Genomic DNA, 12737 nt, shown 5'->3' on the forward strand with positions numbered 1-12737 from the left:
TGTCAGCCAGGGTGGTCTCAAACTCCTGACCTCATGATCCACATGCCTTGGCCTCCCAAAGTTCTGGGATTACAGGTGTGAGCCACTGCGCCCAGCCTAAAAAATTAAAAAAAAAAAAAAAAAAAGAATCATGGAAGCCTGCAGAAACTTTTCAGCTTACCAACTCAGGGAGTCCCAGCAGTAGCCTCAACAGGCCCCCACCCCCACATCCAGTCATGCATAGCTGAAAAGGGCATGGCTTTGTGCCAAGACAGCCCCAGAGCCTGCTCCTCCTATTTATTCTTGGCCTTTACTTGGATGGCTCCAGGGAAGCAGCTGAGGTAGTCACTCATTCCGCCATGTTAAGATGGGAATTATATTAAATGAGTCTGGCAAGGCATGGGAACTGTCTATCCTTTCTTTCATTCATTCGCTAAATAGTAATTATCTCCTGTGTACCAGGAACTGTCCTAGGCACTGTTTGCTAAAATGGAATATTATGAACCCATGGACCAAGAGGACAAAAACTGCTGAGTGTATTTTTTAAACTTTGTTGGTACCTGTCCTGACTTCTGTGATTTGCCAATTTTCTTCAACCACGCACCACAGTTTGGGTCCAAACAAAGGTTCTTTTGTCTGAGAGTCAGTAGAGGGAGATCTCACTAGGGTAAAAATGAACTCTTTTTGAGGGTACAGTGAACTATGATCATGCTACTGCACTCCAGCCTGGGTGACAGAGCAAGACCTTGTCTCTCAGAAAAAAAAAAAAAAAAAAATTCTTTTGCAAATTAGAAGCTGGAATTATACAATCCTAACAATAACTTATGATGAGCTTTACTGTTTCATTCCAGTTTCTGTTCAGCTGCTGACCCTGCAATTCCTGAAAGCACAGCTCCCACTGAGGTTAACGCGAGTGTTATGTGAATGTAAGTTTTGTATTTAATTTCCTCCTGCTGAGTGAGCCTTGCTTGTCTTGGACTCACAATCGTAACAATTCCCTTCCGCAATGGGAACATGGTGGCCCCACCTTCCATGTGGCAGGGCCATGCTGCAGTGCAATGCTCCAGGTGAGGGGAAAGATCAATTTAGAACCAAAATATTCTGCCCTAATACTACTTCACTGCCTCATATAGTAACACAATGCCTCATAATACATTGCCCAGAAGCCAGAGAGAGTAAAAATGTAGACTGGCCAGTCAATGATGTTCTAAGTACACTGTAATCCAGACCTGGGTCTGATAACTTTTTTTTTTTTTAAATAAATGGGGTCTTGCTATCTTGTCCAGGCCAGACTTGAACTTCTGGGCTCAAGTGATCCCCCCATCTCAGCTTCCCAGGTAACTGGGACTGCAGGTACATGCCAGTGAGCTCCTCATCTCTAACTTTTAAACTATGCCTAAAGCCACTAACTTTTTTCTCATTGGTGGAGTGAAAAGTGATGCAGGAGACAGCAAGCAAGTATTCTTTTAGATCTGGCTCTGCCACTGAACTAGTTATTTGGCCGTAGGAACATCATTTGTCCACTTTGGGATTCACTTTCCCCATCTGTCAAGTGAAGGCACTGAACTTGGAAGACTCTCAAGTTCCCTTCCAGATGGAGAAACAGATTTATGGGTCTGGATTCTGTAGAGGTCATAGTGTTTTTTCCAATTTTTTACAATCAGTTGCCCACATTTATAAATCAGAAAATTCTGTATAAAATATGAATTTGGGCTGGGCACGATGGCTCACGCCTGTAATCGCAGCACTTTGGGAAGCCAAGGAGGGCGGATCAGGAGTTCAAAACCAGCCTGGCCAACATGGTGAAACCCTGTCTCTACTAAAGATATAAAAATTAGCCACGTTTGGTGCCTGTAGTCCCAGCTACTTGGGAGGCCGAGGCAAGAGAATCACTTGAACCTGGGAGGTGGAGGTTGCAGTGAGTTGAGATCACGCCACTGCACTCCCAGCCTGGGTGACAGAGTAAGACTCTGTCTCAAAATAATAATAATTAAAATATATATATATTTCATATATATCATATATAATATATATTTCATAGATACAGATATCATATATACGATATATATTTCATATATACGATGTATATTTCATATATACGATGTATATATCATATATACGATGTATATATCATATATATCATATATCATATTTAATATATATGAAATATATATCATATATATCACATATATATGAATTTGGGGCTTCTTGAAAAATCGAAAATGCTGGCAATAGCAGCCCTACATTTCTGCATAGTTGTGACGGGCATAGCTGAGTAATGGGTTCCCCTTCAGACAGGGCATGTCCCTTTAGACAGTTTGCCACCATCCCCACCTCAAGTCAACTTCACTCACCCCTGTAGGCCTTTGAGTTTGTGGTCCTTTTTTAAGGATTAGAACTAGTACAGTTTCATCAATGTTACAAGTGAGGTTTTTTCCCATTATAGCTCAGATGATGGAAGTCAGTGGCACTAACATATGTTTAATTCATTACAAGCAGTAACCAAGAAGAGCACATGGAGCTTTGCAGGGATGCTCACAGGAGGACACCAGAGAGTGCTAGAGCTGCTTATGGTAATGTGACCTACAACTCAGAGCCTAATTGTGTCAGGTGAAGTGGCCTGGACAGCTTACTCTCTGTTCTCAGAGTTAACGAGCTCCCATCACATAACTTTCTTTGTGATTATTAAATGAGCCTACTCTGGAAAGCAAATGTCAAGTTGCCAGGGAGGAGAGGTTTGCACAGCAAGTGCAGAATGATTTGTGTGGCTTCTAGGCTTTGTAGTTAATCTTTTATTAACCGTCCTTATTTTCTTTTTAAAATTAACCTTATTATTCCTTTCAACTGGATCTAACTAAGGAAATGCTGCAAAGGAGGTATTTTTATTTTTGCTTTTAAATAATGTAGCAGGAACCCATGAAGCCAGCGCAACCCTTTAAAGATGGTGATTTCTCATGGTTATGAGGAAGAGTCATTGGTTTGTGTGGGATAAAAACCAAATACCCCACGTTGTTTCTTTACTAAACTCCCTTATGCCTCCCTTACAATGCTGATTTTTCTAATTTTACAGAAAATTGAGGCTGAGTATATTCAAATGGTTTAAATGATGGGATCACTTTTTTTGTTTGTTTTTGAGACAGGGTCTTGCTCTGTCACTGAGGCTGGAGTTCAGTGGTGCAATCCCGGCTTACTGCAACCTCTGCCTCTTGGGCTCAAGCGATCCTCCCACCTCAACCTTCCGAGTAGCAGGGACTACAGGCATGCGCCACCATCACGGAGCTAATTTTTGTATTTTTTGTGGAGATGGGGTCTTCCTATAGTGCACAGGCTGGTCTGGAACTCTTGGGCTCAAGTGATCCACCCGCCTTGGCCTCCCAAAGTATGGAGATTACAGGCATGAGCCACCGTGCCTGCTGGGATCACATTCTAATAAATGTTAGAACAAAGGCCAGAACTTGTTCTGACTCCTATACCATTGTATCATATGGTTTGTCCTTGCTTTCCTTGCTTTTAAGAATATAGCAACTAAAAAGGGAAATGATTACTATAAAAGTAAGGATATTCCAGGGGTGCAGTGGCTCACACCTATAATCCCAGAACTTTGGGAGACTGAGGCAGGCAGATCACTTGAGGTTAGGAGTTCGAGACCAGCCTGTCCAACATGGTGAAACCCCATCTCTACTAAAAATACAAAAATTAGCTGGGCGTGGTGGTGTGCACCTGTAATTCCAGGTACTCAGGAGGCTGAAGTGGGAGAATTGTTTGAACCTGGGAGGTGGAGGTTGCAGTGAGTCAAGATTGCACCACTGCCCTCCAGCCTGGGCAACAGAGCAAGAATCTGTCTCAAAAAAAAAAAAAAAAAAAAAAAAAGTAAGGCTAGTGGATACATCTGGAGTAGAGGGAGAGGGGTGTGGTCTAGTGGTCTAGAAGGGATATATAGGGGTTTTCTTGACTAGGGGGTGGTCACCTTTACCACGATAATTATCATGTGAACATAGTCTGCCTGGGGCTGTCCCAGTTTAAGCCTCAAACCAGGTTAAATTTTTTTTTTTTTGACACAGAGTCTTGCACTGTCACCAAGGCTGGACTGCAGTGGCGCGACCTCGGCTCACTGCAACCTCTGCCTCCCGGATTCCAGCAATTCTGCCTCTGCCTCCCAAGTAACTGAGATTACAAGCGCCTGCCACCACACCTAGTTTTTTTTTTTTTTGAGAGGGAGTCTCGCTCTGTGGCCCAGGCTGGGTTGCAGTGGCCGGATCTCAGCTCACTGCAAGCTCCGCCTCCCCAGGTTCATGCCATTCTCCTGCCTCAGCCTCCCGAGTAGCTGGGACTACAGGCGCCTGCCACCTCGCCCGGCTAGTTTTTTGTGTTTTTTAGTAGAGACGGGGTTTCACCGGGTTAGCCAGGATGGTCTTGATCTCCTGACCTTGTGATCCGCCCGTCTCGGCCTCCCAAAGTGCTGGGATTACAGGCTTGAGCCACCGCGCCCGGCCAACACACCTAATTTTGATATTTTTAGTAGAGACATGGTTTTGCCATGCTGGCCAGACTGGTCTCGAACTCCTGACCTCAAGTAATCCACCTGCCTCGGCCTCCCAAAATGTTAGGATTATAGGCGTGAGCCACCATGCCCAGCCAGGTTAAATATTAATAGCCTTTTTTTTTTTTTTTTGAGACAGAGTCTCGCTCTGTCGCCCAAACTGGAGTGCAGTGGCCGGATCTCAGCTCACTGCAAGCTCCGCCTCCCCAGGTTCACGCCATTCTCCTGCCTCAGCCTCCCAAGTAGCTGGGACTACAGGCACCCGCCACCTTGCCCGGCTAGTTTTTTGTATTTTTTAGTAGAGACGGGGTTTCACCGGGTTAGCCAGGATGGTTTCGATTTCCTGACCTTGTGATCCGCCCGTCTCGGCCTCCCAAAGTGCTGGGATTACAGGCTTGAGCCACCGCGCCCGGCCCTTTTTTTATTTTCAAAGGGGTTCTGTTTTAGATCAATATATCAATATTACGTGGTCAGCTATTATACCGTACATTTATGTTTTATGCACTTTTATGTATTTATTGTATGTCAAAAATGTTTTTTTTTTTTTTTTTTTTTTTTTTTTTTTTTTTGAGACGGAGTCTCGCTCTGTCGCCCAGGCTGGACTGCAGTGGCGCGATCTCGGCTCACTGCAAGCTCCGCCTCCCGGATTCCCGCCATTCTCCTGCCTCAGCCTCCCGAGTAGCTGGGACTACAGGCGCCTGCCACCTTGCCTGGCTAGTTTTTTGTATTTTTTTTAGTAGAGACGGGGTTTCACCGTGTTAGCCAGGATGGTCTCGATCTCCTGACCTCGTGATCCGCCCGTCTCGGCCTCCCAAAGTGCTGAGATTACAGGCTTGAGCCACCGCGCCCGGCCCAAAAATGTTTCTAAGTTAAAAAAAATTAGTATCAGAAAGTGTAGCCTATGATCAGGAGTCCAGGCCAACCTGGGAAACCATGCAAGAGACCACAGCAGCAGTATCATCAATCCAGGTGTGGACTTCCTGAACAGAGGCTGTGATGCCCCACCTTGGTTTTCTTTTTTTTTTTTTGAGATGGAGTCTGGCTCTGTCGCCCAGGCTGGAGTGAAGTGGTGCAATCTCGGCTCACTGCAACCTCCGCCTCCCGCGTTCAAGAGATTCTCCTGCCTCCCGAGTAGCTGGGACTACAGGCATGTGCTGTCATGCCCGGCTAATTTTTGTATTTTTAGTAGAGACGGTGTTTCACCATGTTGGCCAGGATGGTCTAGATCTCTTGACCTCATGATCCGCCCGCCTCGGCCTCCCAAAGTGCTGGGATTACAGGCATGAGCCACCACGCCCGGCCCCCACCTTGGTTTTCTTCTGGCTCCCCTGAGGTGAGGTAATTATCTTTGTTTCTTTGTCCTACATATGGCTGGAGAAGTGGCATAGCTCTTAGTTCTAATTGTGAAGGTCAGTCCAAGATAATATATGAGAAAGTGCATTGTAAACAGTTTAGGTTTTTTCTACTTTGAGTGGCAGGAGTTTCCTAAATTCCTAGATCGGCAGGACCTCAGCATCATTGCAGTGGTACCTGTCAGGTTAATCTTCCTGTAATACAGCCTTTCTATTTAAAAACTTTTTATTGTAACTCCTGGATACCTACAGAATGAAATCTAAAGTCCTAAACGTGGCATTCGACACACCACAAACTCACACCCAACCAACTTGCCAACACTATTCCTGCTGTTCCTCTTCATTGGCTATTGAACCACATTCAACCATGTGGTGTTCCAAAAATGCTGTTCCCTTTCCAACCTCACCTCACACTTTTCTCTCCAGTAGAATGCCTTCTTCTTTCTTATTTATTGATTTATTTATTTTGAGACGGAGTTTTGCTCTTTTGCCCAGGCTGGAGTGCAGTGGCATGATCTTGGCTCACTGCAACCTTCTGTCTCCCAGGATCGATTCTCCTGCCTCAGGCTCCCAAGTAGCTGGGATTACAGGCACCTGCCACCATGCCCGGCTAATTTTTGTATTTTTATTAGAGATGGGGTTTCACCATGTTGGCCAGGCTGGTCTTGTACTCCTGACCTCAAGTGACCCACCCACCTCAGCCTCTCAAAGTGCTGGGATTGCAGGCATGAGCCACCGTGCCTGGCTTCTTTCTTATCTTTCAATCTCTTTGGTGGGGATCGAATGTCCGTGTCCCCCCAAAATTCATACACTGAAGCTCACAAGGTGACTGTATTTGAAGATGGAACCTCTAAGGAAGTACTTAAGGTTAACATAGGTCATCAGGGTGGGGCCCTGATCCAGTCGCCTAGTGTCCTTATAGGAACAGACATCAGAGAGCTGGCGCTCTCTCCGTGCACATACAGAAGAAAGTCCATGTGAGGACAAAGTGGCTGTCTGCAAGCCAGGAAGAGAGGCTTCCCTGGAAACTCACCCTGTTGGACCTTGATCTGGAACTTTTAGCCTCCAGAACAGTGAGAAAATAAATTTCCATTGTATAGGCCAACCCGTCTGTTATGGCTTTTTTTTTTTTTTTTTTTCCAGAGACAGAGTCTCACTCTGTCACCCAAGCTGGAATGCAGCAGCACAATCTCGGCTCACTGCAATCTCTGCCTCCTGGATTCTAGCAATTCTCCTGCCTCAGCCTCCTGAGTAGCTGGGACTACAGGTGCCTACCACCACGCCCAGCTAATTTTTTGTATTTTAGTAGAGACTGGGTTTCACTGTGTTGCCCAGTCTGGTCACAAACTCCTGAGCTCAGGCAATCCACCTGCCTCGGCCTCCCAAAGTGCTAGGATTACAGGTGTGAGCCACCGTGCCTGGCCCTGTTATCATGCTGAGTGTCAACTTGATTGAAGGATGCAAAGTATTGATCCTGGGTGTGTCTGTGAGGGTGTTGCCAAAGGAGATTAACATTTGAGTCGGTGGACTGGGGAAGGCAGACCCACCCTTAATCTGGTGGCCACAATCTAATCAGTTGCCAGAGAATATAAAGCAGGCAGAAAAACGTGAAAAGGTGAGACTGGCCTAGCCTCCCAGCCTACCTCTTTCTCCTGTGCTAGATGCTTCCTGCCCTCCAACACTGGACTCCAAGTTCTTCAATTTGGAGACTCAGATTGGCTCTCCTCGCTTCTCAAGCTTGCAGACAGCCTATTGTGGGACCTTGTGACTGTGTAAGTTAATACTTAATAAACTCCTTTATATATATATATATAAAGCCTATATATAGCCTATATATATATATATATATATATATAAAGTCTCCATGTATAACCTTTATATATAAAAATATATACAGGATATATATATATATATAAGTTCTGTTCCTCTAGGGAACCCTGACTGATACACTGTCTATGGTATTTTGTTATGGCACCTGGCACTGCGAGCACACTAAGACACCCTTTTTGGAATAGCTCTGACACGGCATATACCTAAAACTTCTATTCCTCGAAGTTCTTCAATCCTGCCACTTTATTTTACTTCTTTTTAAGACATTTGATGTTCTATCTTGTATTATGTAGTTATTTATGTACACATTTGCTAACTTCCTTGCTAGTAAGTTTTTGGGGTAACCCCTGATTCCATATTGCAGCTCTGCAATGCCTAGTACATGGTTTGGAAGTTATTAAATATACAATATATATTAGTTGATAAATTTATAAATAAAAGAGGGGAAAAATAAATGAGGTGAGAAAACACAAACTTTTTATTTAAAATTTAAAGAGGACATAGAAAATTGAGGCAATGTATTAATAAATGGGAACAAATAAGTTAAATCTTCAGTTTAGTGATATTTAAAATAAATAGGTTCCTGCCAGCAGAGGTGTTAAAATATAAGAAAGTTTCAGAGGAACTAAAAATAGGGGTGGTTTTGTTTTGTTTTTTTTTTTTCCCGACTGACATGTTGTTTTGTCTTTGCATGGGGGGATTTGACTTATTGGAGTCGAATTTTAGCCCAACTTCAGAGGCTGTGGAGAAAAGACCACAGGAATGAGCTCAGCTGGTGGGAAAAGCTGATATTTTATGACTAGAGTCATAAATGGAAGCTCTGGTGTCAGCGCCATGCAGGTCTGAGTCTTATGGGAGGACTCAGAATTGGACATTCAGGACCTATTTGTTTTCCTGACATCTTATTCCTAATTACCATCCTCCTGTCAGAGTCTTCTTTATTTCCCACCTGTTTCTCACTCCCCAAATGTAGTTTTAAATTAGTCTTTTGAATAGGTAATATTCATATGGTTCAACATTTTAAAACTGGAAGTGAACTGTTTCCCTAAAAGCATGACCTGGGTTGAGTGTTTTAGTCATAGTGATAAAGATAACCAAGCTCAGAGCCTTGCTTACACCCTTGTCCACAGCTGAGCTGGAGGCTGGAAGAACCAGGCATAAAGAGCATTCTAGAAGATTCTAGAAAATCCCATAGTGGCAGGGCTTCGCAGTCAGAGAGCAGGGGTGCTGGGGTAGGGCAAACAGTGGACTTTTAGCAGCAGAACTGTTCTCTGAGTAGCCCAGAAGGGTCAAGGGAGCAGTGGAGAAAGGGAGGGGGTGACAGCTCAGAGCACAGAAGACCTCCCATGTAGGCACCTGACAGCCCCATTCCCAGGAACAGCGGCACCCAAGGACCATGGGTGGCTCTCTCAAAGAAGGATGCTTTTCCCACAACTCCATCGAAAAGCCACATTTTTCTCTTCTTCTACCTAGTAACAACGTTCAGAAAATATTTAGAAAAAGGAGGAAAACGGGAAAGCACTAAATAAGAGACCTGAAAACTCCTCTTGAGATGGTAAATGGTGTTGCAGATTTTATTTTACTTTTTTTTTTTTTTTAACTGTTGTGAAAAAAATCTTAGCTAAAAGAGTTCTATGTATTTGAGCAAGTGGATAGTGTTGCTTCAGAGAAATCCCTCTCAGGATGAACAGATTTGATACAGATTTGACTTTGTGGAAAGTGTGGTTAACTCCAGCATTTTCCTAGTTCCTGTTTTTCCTCAGATCTTGTGGGGTTGGTTGTTTCAGATAGAGTCTCACTGTCACCCAAGCTGGAGTGCAGTGGTGCCATCTCGGCTCACTGCAATCTCCGCCTCCCAAGTTCAAGTGATTCTCCTGCCTCAGCCTCCCGAGTAGCTGGGATTACAGGCGCCTACCACCACACCTGGGTAATCTTAGTATTTTTAGTAGAGACAGGTTTTCACCATGTTGGCCAGACTGTTCTTGAACTCCTGACCTCTGGTGATCTGCCTGCCTCAGCTTCGCAAAGTGCTGGGATTACAGGTGTGAACCATCAGGCCTAACCTTTTTTTTTTTTTTTTTGAGATAGGGTCTCACTCTGTCACCCAGGCTGGAGTGCAGCGGCACGATCATGGCTCACTGTAGCCTTGAACACCTGGGCTCAAGTGATCCTGCCACTTCAGCCTCCTGAGTAGTTGGGACTACAGGAACATGCCACCATGCCCAGCTGATATTTTATTTTTGGTAGACAGTGTCTTACTATGTTGCCCAGGCTGGTCTTGAACTCCTGGGCTCAAGTTATCCTCCTGCCTCGGCCTCCTAAAGTCGTGGGATTACAGGCATGAGCCACCATGGCCAGCCAAGATCTTGTGTTTTGGTGTGATTAAAATGTCGTTGTTGGAGCCTAATGCATTAGCTTGTGCCTATAGCTTCAGCTACTCAGGAGGCTGAGGAAGGAAGATTGCTTGAGTTTGAGCCCAAGAGTTTGAGGCTGCAGTGAGCTATGATTGTGCCACTGCACTCCAGCCTGGGCAACAGAGTGAGACCCTGTTCCCTAAAAAGAAAAAATAAATGATACCGTTGAAGCAATAAATACGAATACTTTGTATAAGTAGGCAATTTTTGGAAAAAATAAAAGCTTCTCTATAAAATCAGCTTTATGTTGAGCAACAAAATGTGTAGAATGACATTTAGTGTTTTACTTGCCATCTTTAAGAAAATCAAACTCACCAAACTTTAAAAGACTTTTAGGTCTGGACGCAATGCCTTCCAAATCCCTGAACCTGGAGACTTGGGAGCTTATCTTTTGCAGGTGAGAAAATTGAAGTCACCCTTCCCTTTTAGTATCTAGTGAAGGATTCTGGAAAGGCAGGGTTAGTTAGGGAAGGTATGTGGTTCTGGCTTTATTTAAATGACTTGCCCAAGGTCAGACCGTCAGAACTTAAATAGCATTGGGCAGCAGCAGCAACCATTTAGCAATCTTGGGCCTTTTGTCCCCCTTTATGGAGGTGAAATATCATAATTCAAGAGTCTCATTTTTGTTTTTCTTCCAGATTTCAGAAGAGATCCCTAGAGGCAGGTGTTGACTGTGCCCTCCATTTAAACAAATGGACGAGCTGGGAAGCCCCTGGAAGTCACCATAAGCCTGCTCCATAGCAGGACCTCGCTAAAGAGAGGGTAACAGCTGGGCACGGTGGCTCACACCTGTAATCCCAGCACTTTGGGAAGCTGAGGCAGGTGGATCACCTGAGGTTAGGAGTTCGAGACCAGCCTGCCCAACATGGCAAAACCCTGTCTCTACTAAAAATACAAAAAATCAGCCAGGTGTGGTGGCGGGTGCCTGTAATCCCAGCTACTTGGGAGGCTAAGGCAGGAGAATTGCTTGAACCTGGGAGGCAGAGGTTGCAGTGAGCCGAGATCATGCCACTGCACCGCACTGTAGCTTGGGTGACAAGAGCGAAACTCTGTCTCAAAAAAAAAAAAAAAAAAGAGAGAGAGAGAGAGAAACTCCTGAAGCCAAAAAGCCTTCAAACTTGAAGGAAGATCCCTCTTGCTAAGGAACAATTACTTGGCTTAGGCATCTAGATTGCTCTGTGTGTCTTGAGTATACATGAAGAGTATAACCCCCACCAACCACCCAGGATCATTCAGCAACACTTCGTGTGAATTTGAGATTTGTTTTTTTTTTTAAATATTGTAAGTTGTCTGGGTGTCCTTTCTGACCTTTTTCTTCTATGAAGTCCTGAATTTCTAACTTGCTTTGAAATTGCTGAATGTCACATTTTCCTGTTGTAGCGTTCTCTGAAATGCACAGGAGATGTCTGTAGGGTTGGCAAGCTCCTCCTCCCCACACTTCACTCCTATTCCACACGTGTACTTTCAGCATTTGAGAGCCTGTCTTCTCTCTTAGCTCCCTTAAAAACATTTGTAATATTTCCACTTTTTATGAAGTTAAAATGGTTTCATTTTCAATCCACTAAGTTAGAAGGATCATGTCTGTCCTTAACCTTTGCCAAATATTCTTAAAAATAATTTTTTTTCCTTCGAAACTTCCATAATGCCATTCTTATATATGCATGCCAAGCCTGTAGGTGGTTTTCTTCATCTGAACTTACTTTTCAAATATAGCAGTATGAGGCCTGGGGTAGGGGAAGCAGCATCATAAATGGAAGGGCTGGAAACTAGATTCAGGACATTGTTTAAAATAATCAGAATAAATACTTTCACTTATTTAACCTTCTACATATATTGTTTTGAATATCTATCATTGGCTGGGCATGGTGGCTCATACATGTAATCCCAGCACTTTGGGAGGCCAAGGAAGGAGGATCTCTTGAGGCAAGAAGTTTGAGACCAGCCTGGAAACATGGCAAAACCCTGTCTCTACTAAAATTAAGAGAAAATTAGGCAGATGTGGTGGCGTGTGCTGGTAGTCCCAGCTACTTGGGAGGCTGAGCCCAGGAAGTGGAGACTGCAGTGAGCCATGACTGTGCCACTGTACTCCAGCCTGGATGACAGAGTGAGACCTTGTTTTTTGTTTTTTTAAAAAGAATAAAGAATATCTAGGGCCAGGCATGGTGGCTCACGCCTGTAATCCCAGCACTTTGGGAGGCCCAAGTGGGTGGATCACCTGAGGCCAGGAGTTTGAGACCAGCCTAGCCAATATAGAGTGAAACCCCGTCTCTACTGAAAATACAAAAATTAGCTGGGCATAGTGGTGCATGCCTGTAGTCCTAGCTACTAGGGAAGCTGAGGCAGGAGAGAATCCCTTGAACCTAGGAGGCAGAGGTTGCAGTTAACTGAGATCGCGCCACTGCACTCCAGCCTGGGTGACAGAGTGAGACTCTGTCTCTCAAAAAAAAAAAAATATATATATATATATATAAAAATATAATACATATGTATATGACATATCTATATCTATATATCTACTATTCTAGGCCCTTGTGATACAGCAGTGAACAAACAGACACACTTTCTGCCCTCAGGGAGCTTAAGTTCTAGTGGAAGGAGACAGATAACAAACCAAATCAATAA

Source organism: Theropithecus gelada, chromosome 9 (genome assembly GCF_003255815.1).
Source record: "Theropithecus gelada isolate Dixy chromosome 9, Tgel_1.0, whole genome shotgun sequence".
In the NCBI taxonomy this organism is placed as follows: Eukaryota; Metazoa; Chordata; class Mammalia; order Primates; family Cercopithecidae; genus Theropithecus; species Theropithecus gelada.